Consider the following 8,691-nt stretch of genomic DNA (forward strand, 5'->3'; position numbering starts at 1 on the left):
ATTCTCCCTCCTGCTGGGCCCATATTGTTAAAAAAAAAAAAAAAAAATTCCCTGGCCTCTTTATGCCTCCCTCTGAGGCATTCTGAATGTCTCATACTTCATAGGAGAAACTAAAAATAATATAATTCAAAGCTTCTTTCGGTTATTCCTTACCAGAAACTGGGAGGAATCAGTAAACTCAACTATAAGGATTAGCTAAGAGTGTGTTCTCTGACTGAACTTGGCCCAGGGAAGTAAAGATTAGGAATCCAGAGGTCACCTCAAGATCATGGATAGTGCTGAGGAAGAAGTCATCTACCAGCTAGAAGGACAAGGAAGGCAGAGCCGGGAAACCTAGGTTAAGAAATCAGAGGTTACAGAATGGTCTGGATATAGAAGCAGTCACAGTCAACAGACAGCAGCCTCCACATGCAGATGCCTCAAAAGATGTCCTTCAATTCCCATCACAACCCAGGCAGCGTCTGCATTTTACAGACGAGAAAAGCGGAGGCTAGAGAGCGAAGGTCACGTAACTAGTAGACGGAGGAGCTGGAATTTTAACCAAGGCATTCTCCAGTGGTAAAGAACCAGCCTACCAATGAGGGAGACTTAAGAGACATGGGCTTGATCCCTGGGTTGGGAAGATCCCTTGGAGGAGGGCATGGCAATCCACTCCAGTATTCTTGCCTGGAGAACCCCATGGACCGAGGAGCCTGGGGGGCTATGGTCCATAGAGTTGCAAAGATTTGGACATAACTGAAGCAACTTGGCACACAGCACGTACAGTCTGACTCTAGTATTTATATGCAACACATCTAGGAAGGGAGGGAGGGAAGGGGGACAGATGGATGGTTAGTTTGAAAGAGACTGGAAATGAGATATTCAGGTTTTGGTACAATCAGCAAACATCTTGAATGCAAGCAAGGTTTGCAGGGGGAAATAATTCTCAGTTTTGAGTCTCCTAGAGCATCCAGGAATATAAATCCAGCAAAAACAAAATGCACATATATGCCAAAGGAAGTTATGTCAATCAGAGACCTAATGGCAGTAGATGACATAGTCAAATTAGGATAATTGGAGGAAGGTTTCTTTGGGTAAAAAATCTAAAGAGGTGCAGGCACAGAGGATCATAAGGGCTAGTGCACTCACCCAAGGCTGGGAGCAGCTAAGGGGTCATGTCCCGGATCTGAAGGACAACGGAGGAAGCTGTTAGCAGAACTGACAGAATTGCACAGAAGGGTTAGCCTGAGAGAAGTCAAGATCTTAGTCTAGAGAGCACACCTGGCCAAGGTGACCTTGAAAGAAAGGGCAGACAAAACCCCCACGGGGCCTTCTCTTCTCCTCCCTCCAGTCTCCCTTGGGCTCTGCATTGGAAGACCCCACCTGAATGCCAAACGGCAAGGGCACGCAGTGACAGGTGGTCACCACCAGGCACAGTAGAGGGGGTAGGGGAAACCCAAGATGCCAACTCAGAGGATGACGGCAGTGCTTTCATCAAGAGAAACTGCAGAGGAGTGCGTAGATAAGGGCTGAGGTTACAGGCTGGCTCGAAAATTAAGGAGTCATAAGAGAACATGCGGAGAAGGCAATGGCACTCCACTCCAGTGCTCTTGCCTGGAGAATCCCATGGACCGAGGAGCCTGGTGGGCTGCAGTCCATGGGGTCGCTACCAGTCGGCCATGACTGAGTGACTTCACTTTCACTTTTCACTTTCATGCATTGGAGAAGGAAATGGCAACACACTCCAGTGTTCTTGCCTGGAGAATCCCAGGGACGGGGGAGCCTGGTGGGCTGCCGTCTATGGGGTCGCACAGAGTCGGACAAGACTGAAGCGACTTAGCAGCAGCAGCAGCAAGAGAACATGAAAACCCACCCTCAGTCACTTGATGAAAACTACCATTTCCACCTGGGGATGGCTAAGACCCGAACAAAGCTCTTCATGGTGGAGCGGGTTCCGGGAGCCCCGTAGAGGTTTCCCTCTTGACAGCACATAGCACAGGGCCTCATGTTAGGCTGCCAACGACTAGGGCTGCTGGAATGCCAACACAGGGACTCGGGAGAAGGCGGCCAGCCTTTTGGGCCAACATACAGAGGCGAGAAGAGTGAAGTCAGACCCACTGATCCCTCCCACTCCTCACTCAAAGGCACAATGAGGAGGGTGTCTCTTTATTTATACCTGGAATCCATCTCCAAGGACCTTGGTGACAGAACTAGGGATGAGCCATGTTCAGGAAAAAAAAAGGAACATGTCATTCAGGCAGAGGACTCTCTATGTTCTTAAAGGGCTTGGACATGTAGTGAAAGTAAAAGTAAAACAAACAAAAGGCCTCCTTTCACTGGGCTGTATGTGGCCAGAACCACAGCTCTTGTTCAAGGAACTGGGCACCTATTAATAGTTAGCCTGCCTAGAGTGTGCGAATCTTCAGGATGGTGAGAAAGGAAGCAAGGACCCACAAGGTGCTGAATGCAGCAAAACCAGTCCTGTGAGCAGACATGGCTGCCCCAATGACGGGGACTTCGAGTTTCCCTGGGTCACAGTCAGATGAGGGGACAGGCCAACAGCCCAGAGTGCCAGTCCCTGAGGAACACTGCGCTTCTCTGGAAGAAATCAGGTGCCCGTCAACTCTGGTTTCCTTACACAGCTGGCTAGGAGCAAACCGGCCCTAATACCGTCAGGACAGAAATTACTCTAAGGCGGAAACACACACCAGTGTCCATCAAGGCAGACCTCTCTCTGTAGGAAATGCATGCCACTCATCACTATGAGAGGGAATCTCCAGCTACTGAATTTCCAGATTTCCCAGCTGACCATTGCTTAAACACAAAGTCTTAAACAGATGAAATTTTAGAACCTAGACATATGTGATGTAGTGTCACTTCCTGGGGACCAGGTAGATTTTTTAATTTACATATTAAACCTTTAAAAACCTTGGGACTTCCCTGGCAGTCCAATGGTTAAGACTCTGTACTCCTAATGCAAGGGACCTGGGTTCAATCCCTAGTCAGGGAACTAGATCCCATGTGCCACAACTAAAGATCCTGCATGCCACAACAAAGACCTGCTACAGTCAAATAAATAAATGATAAAAAATTTTAAAACATAAACCTTAAAAAAAAAGGTGAAGATGCTATTGTCTGATTTATAAAACTGCAAGAGAGGGGCATAGAAAAGGAGGAAAGAATTCTTTAGTGAATGAATAAAAGGAATTTGTTTTCAACATCTACTCCATGAACTAAAATAAAAGTTGTTCTTCTTCCCCACTTAATACACGTTGAAGAAATATTCAAAGAATTCTGGCTTGAAAAGGTGGAGAAAAATAACAGCCTGCCCCAGGCAGCCCGCTGTGGGTGCTGGGTTCTGACTGAGAGCTTTCCCTTGGGAAAATCTGAGCACCTAGTTCCACAAAATGTGTCAAATGTATAACATGGCTTTGCTGGTTGATTTTCTTGTCTTTTTATGTTGACTCTGAACAAATTTCAGTTCACTGAGCATTTGCCTGATGCCAGGCTCTAAATGTTCGATGTGGATTATTTTATTTAATACCTAATGGACTTTCAAGGACACACAGACTTTTATCTCAGACACATTTTAGACCTGCCACTCACCAGTCACATGTGGTTATTTAAATTTCTTCTAATAAAATTTAATACTGAGTTCCTATATTAGCCATGTACCAAGTGTTCAAGAACCACACATGGCTACAGACGACCACTCTGCCTAGTGCAGACAGAGCATGGCCATCATAACAGGAAGGACCGTCGGACACCACTAATCTAGACCCTTCAGAGCTCTTTCCACCTCCTGTGGAATTATTTTAGGCAGAAAAGCTGCCATTAATTGAGCACCCGCTCTGGGCTGCACAAGGTTCTGGGTATATAAGGTCATCTCATCCCATTTTAGAGATGAAAGAACTTGAGCACAGAGAGGCGAGGCAACTTGCTCACCATCACACAGCAAGTGAGTTGCAGAGCCATGATTTACAGGGGCTGTTAGGTACCTACAGATATGATTATTATTTCCAGAGTGAATCACTTTCTCCTAGTTGACTTGGAAACGCCAAGCAAGATTCGCCTGCTCTCAGCAACGCACATTTCTGAGTCTAGAGCGCCCTCTGCTGGTCTCATCTACATAATCCATGCGGGTGTTTCCCAAAGTGGTCCTTCTTGAATATTCTGGAGCAGCTTGACTCTACAACAAAGATGTCCCACTGCAGCAGTTGCGGGGATGCGGAAGATGGGTGGGGAGGGTAAAAGGAAGACGGGGAGGAAGGAGGGGAGAAGGTTCTTTCGCATCATGTTCCCTCTTAGCACTCAGGAGAAGCTCAGAGCTTTCGAACCTTGCTGCAGTTGGATCTTCTTCACTGCCTTAACTGTGGGACGGATAAAGAAGATGCACCTTTTCGTACTTCTTTGCTCACTGTCCAGCCCCTGTTCCCAGGGGCTGCTGGCTGCAGACCATCTACAGGCAAAGGGTCGTAGCTACCACTCTAGAGTTAACTTCAGTCTGATGCTGAACGTGAAGTACCATCCTGACCCCACAGTCAATCCACCTGAGAGTCCTGTTAATTTTTTTCTTCCAAATATATTTAAAATCTGATCCTGCCTCTCCACCTCCTCTTCTGCCACTCCAGTTCAAGCGGCCACGTTGCTCACCTGGACCTCCTCATCAGCCTCCTTCCTAGTTGGTCTCCTTGCCTCTTCTCCCCTCTCCCTACAGTCTAGTCTCCAAGGCCAGCAGGGCACAGATCCTTGCTGCCAGAGCTACTGGAACACCTTGGAAAGCTTTAACAAACTACTAACATGCAGGCGCTGATCTGGGACTGAGGCAGAGGCTCGAGGCTGGGTGGGGTCTCAACATCTACAGCTCATGAAATGCCTGGATGCTTCATGCAGGCAGGACTGAGAACCCCTGGGCTTGCTGTTGAGACCAGCAACATCGGCATCACCAGAAGGGCTTGTTCGACCACAGACAGCTGGGTCCCACCCCAGAGCTGCTGACTCGGTAGCTCTGGGCTGGGCCTGAGCTCACAGGTTGCCAGGTAATGTTGATGCTGCTGGTCTGGGACCACACTGTAAGAACTACTGTTGTAAAAATGTGACTCAGGCTATGAAACACTTAAATGGCTTTGTGCTCAGTCACTGACTCGTGGCCAACTCTTTGTGGCCCCATGGACTGTAGCCCATCAGGATCCTCTGTCCATGGGATTCTCCAGGCAAGAATACCAGAGTGGGTTACCATTTCCTTCTCTAGGATAGCTTCCCAACCCAGGGACAGAACCCGAGTCTCCTGCATTGCAGGCTGAATCTTTACCATCTGAGCCACCAGGGAAGCCCTAAATGGCTTTATGTATATATTAAAAAATTTCACCTTCCATGCCACAGCTTGTCAGGAAGGAGGCGGCCCCTCCTACCTCCTGGCCCCTCACCCCCTCTGCTCCAGGCACACTGCTTCCTGTCTGCCTCTTGACCACGTAAAGTCCTTCACACCATCTGTTCTCTCTTCCCTGAGGGCTTCTCCCTTAGTTTTTCTCTTGTCTGGCTGCCTCTCAGGCTCCTGGGCCCACAGAAAAGTCACCTTCTCAGAGAGGCCTTCCCTGATTGCCCCACTCAGTGTGGGCCTCACTTTCCCTCACCCCTCACTCTTATCTCAGCAACCTGTTTCTTTTCTAGCATTTATGACAGTTTGTGATCATTTTATGTGTCTGCTCACTTAGGTGGACTCTACCTCTCTGCCAGGCTGCACGCTGGGTGAGAGCAAGGGCTCTGTGTTCTTTTTCAGTGGCTGGCATACAGTAAGTGCTGGATGAATGGTCACCTAGGGAAGGGGTAGAAATACAGACTCAGACGATGTGAGGCATACACACAGCCATAAGAACAGAAGCAGGAGCATGTTCTCCCCTGAGGGGTTGCTGTGGTTTCTTTGGACATTATACCACTAACCCACACAAGGCCCTAGCAAGACAAATGGCATCATCTTCAATGCACACATATGAAAACGAAGCCTCAGAGAAGCTTGATGAGGTCATACAGCTGGGAATTCAAGCTGCGTGCTTCCACATTCACTTAAGAGAGGGAAGAAAGCAAGGAAGGAGGGAGGTTGAAAGAGACGGCCAGAAATGGCCAGGCTTGAAGAACTCTTCCCTCAGGGAATTTTTAACTCTAAGCTCTTAGCTGAGGTGAAAATAAAAAAAAAAAATGGGCTGAAATCAAAGGACCCTTGCCCTACTTTCCCACTCTCTGATTCTCCCAGCATCTCTTCAGAAGAGAATGATCAAGCAGTGATGGCTGTCTCAACTTTAAAGATGTTTTCACAGCTTGCCCAGAGCCTTTGGACAAAAAGCCCTGGGTAAGAAATGAAAAAGGCAGGACCTGAGCCCTGCCCTGCCTCCTGCACAGCCAGCCCTCACCCACATGCACCACATCTGGGAACAGCTCGCTCAGCTCCCTCTTGTGACCCTCGCCTCATGACTGTGTCAGGTAAGGCAACACTAGACGCTAGAACAGATAAGCAGTTCCCTCCCTAAACTCAATGACTTGACATGATAGAAGTTCCTCTCTCCAGTAAAGTCCTGATGGGGATGGGAGATGTTCTTTTCTTATGGCTGGAGAAGGGGACAGACTGAGGGTTTCATGGGCCAGTTCTGGTAGCTGTACACACCGTCTTCACCCAGTCAACTGGCCAGAACTCAATCATGTGGCCATATTTAGCTGCAAGGGAAGCTGGGCAATAGAGCCCAGTGGTCAAGGTTAGCCAATAGCCAGCCAGTCTCTGCCTCGTGCCCTGGGCTCTGTGATCAGCTCCCCACTGCAGCACACCTCCTCTTTCTAATGACAGAGTCTCTACAGTCACAGAGAAGACTGTGAATGAAACCAGCCCTAGGAGAGGGACCACCCGGATCTTAAATTCACAGCACAGAGGAAATGATAGGAGCCCAGAGTTCCCCTGAGAGGAGGCTGGAGGTTTGGGGAAGGATGTGGAAAGAAGATACACAGTCTGCTCAAGTCTAGTCTTGACTAAGACATGACAACAACTTTTTCTACCATTTTGGTGTCATTTTCAAAGTCCACCTTGGCTTCAATTCTAGATTTTTCAAGATGTCACTAAATAAGCAAACATTTATTATCTATTGTTTTGCATTATTATCTATTATCTATCTAGGCATTGGGGATACCAATAAAGAAATAAAGAATATGATATAAGCCTTATTCTTTATCTGGTTGAGAGTTTGAAAACATCTGCGATGCAAGCTGGATACAATTAAATAATATTCAAGATTGCATTCAATATGTGCCATAAATTATTTCATTTAATCTTCACAATAATCTCATGAGGTAAGTACTGTTATTGTCTCTATTTTACAGAGGAGGAAACTGAGACCTAAAAACGATGAAACAAGTGTCCCAAATCTCACTGCTCTAAAGAGGCAAGAATGAGTCTTAACTATGTTCAGTTCAGTTCAGTTGCTCAGTCATGTCCGACTCTTTGCAACCCCATGAATCACAGCACGCCAGGCCTCCCTGTCCATCACCAACTCCTGGAGTTCACTCGAACTCATGTCCATCAAGTCGGTGATGCCATCCAGCCATCTCATTCTCTGTCGTCCCCGTCTCCTCCCACCCCTAATCCCTCCTAGCATCAAACTCTTTTCCAGTGAGTCAACTCGTCGCATGAGGTGGCCAAAGTATTGGAGTTTCAGCTTTAGCATCAGTCCTTCCAATGAACACCCAGGATCGATCTCCTCTAGAATGGACTGGTTGGATCTCCTTGCAGTCCAAGGGACTTTCAAGAGTCTTCTCCAGCACCACAGTTCAAAAGCATCAATTCTTCGGTGATCAGCTTTCTTCACAGTCCAACTCTCACATCCATACATGACCACGGGAAAAACCATAGCCTTGACTAGATGGACCTTGGTTGGCAAAGTAATGTCTCTGCTTTTTAATATGCTATCTAGGTTGGTCATAACTTTCCTTTCAAGGAGTAAGTGTCTTTTAATTTCCTGGCTGCAATCGTTATGCTGTCCTTAAACTACAGGACTGTATGCATATTCACAGGAGCACAGGCATAATGCTGCCAACTTTCAAGAACAGAAGGATGGTTGGAGTTCTAACAGTTACTGAATCCAAGAACAGGTTGAAACTGAGCTCAGGTGACAGCAAGATGACCCTGGAGCCAAGTAACTTGGGTGTTCCTGGAGGAGACACTTTCCCTCCCTGCTGGTCAGTTCCCTTTTCAGTACAACAAGGGAGCTGGCTCTCAGATGACTCCTGAAATCCTTTATTCCTGTACAAGCAGCATGGTCACTGGGAAGGGCAGACACTGTCATCAGCCAGATTCAGGCTTTTCTGCCTATCTGAGCCTTTGTTTTCCCATCTGTGAAATTGGAATTGGGTCTAATTTGCTAGTTTTTCTATTCCTCCTGTCTGGCACAGGAAATAGGAGCTCCATTAATCCTGGTCACCCCCTTCATCTGGCGTCAGATTACATACGGGAGGACTCATGGGTGCAGAAGGCCGACAGTGAGAGCTGCTTCTGAGAGTGCAGGCTATCTGAACCTCCACTCGAGGGAACCAGGGGCATCCAGGTAGTATCTGAGGACCAAGCGTAACACCACACAAAGCCTCCACCTGCCCCATCTTCCCCAGTGCCCATGCCCTCTCCAAGCAGCCCAGCCCCCTGAATCTGGATTCCCACAGATCTCTCAGAATCTCCCA

This window comes from Moschus berezovskii, chromosome 24, assembly GCF_049115385.1.
Source record: "Moschus berezovskii isolate FMDL1 chromosome 24, NW_MosBer_1.0, whole genome shotgun sequence".
NCBI classification, from domain to species: domain Eukaryota; kingdom Metazoa; phylum Chordata; class Mammalia; order Artiodactyla; family Moschidae; genus Moschus; species Moschus berezovskii.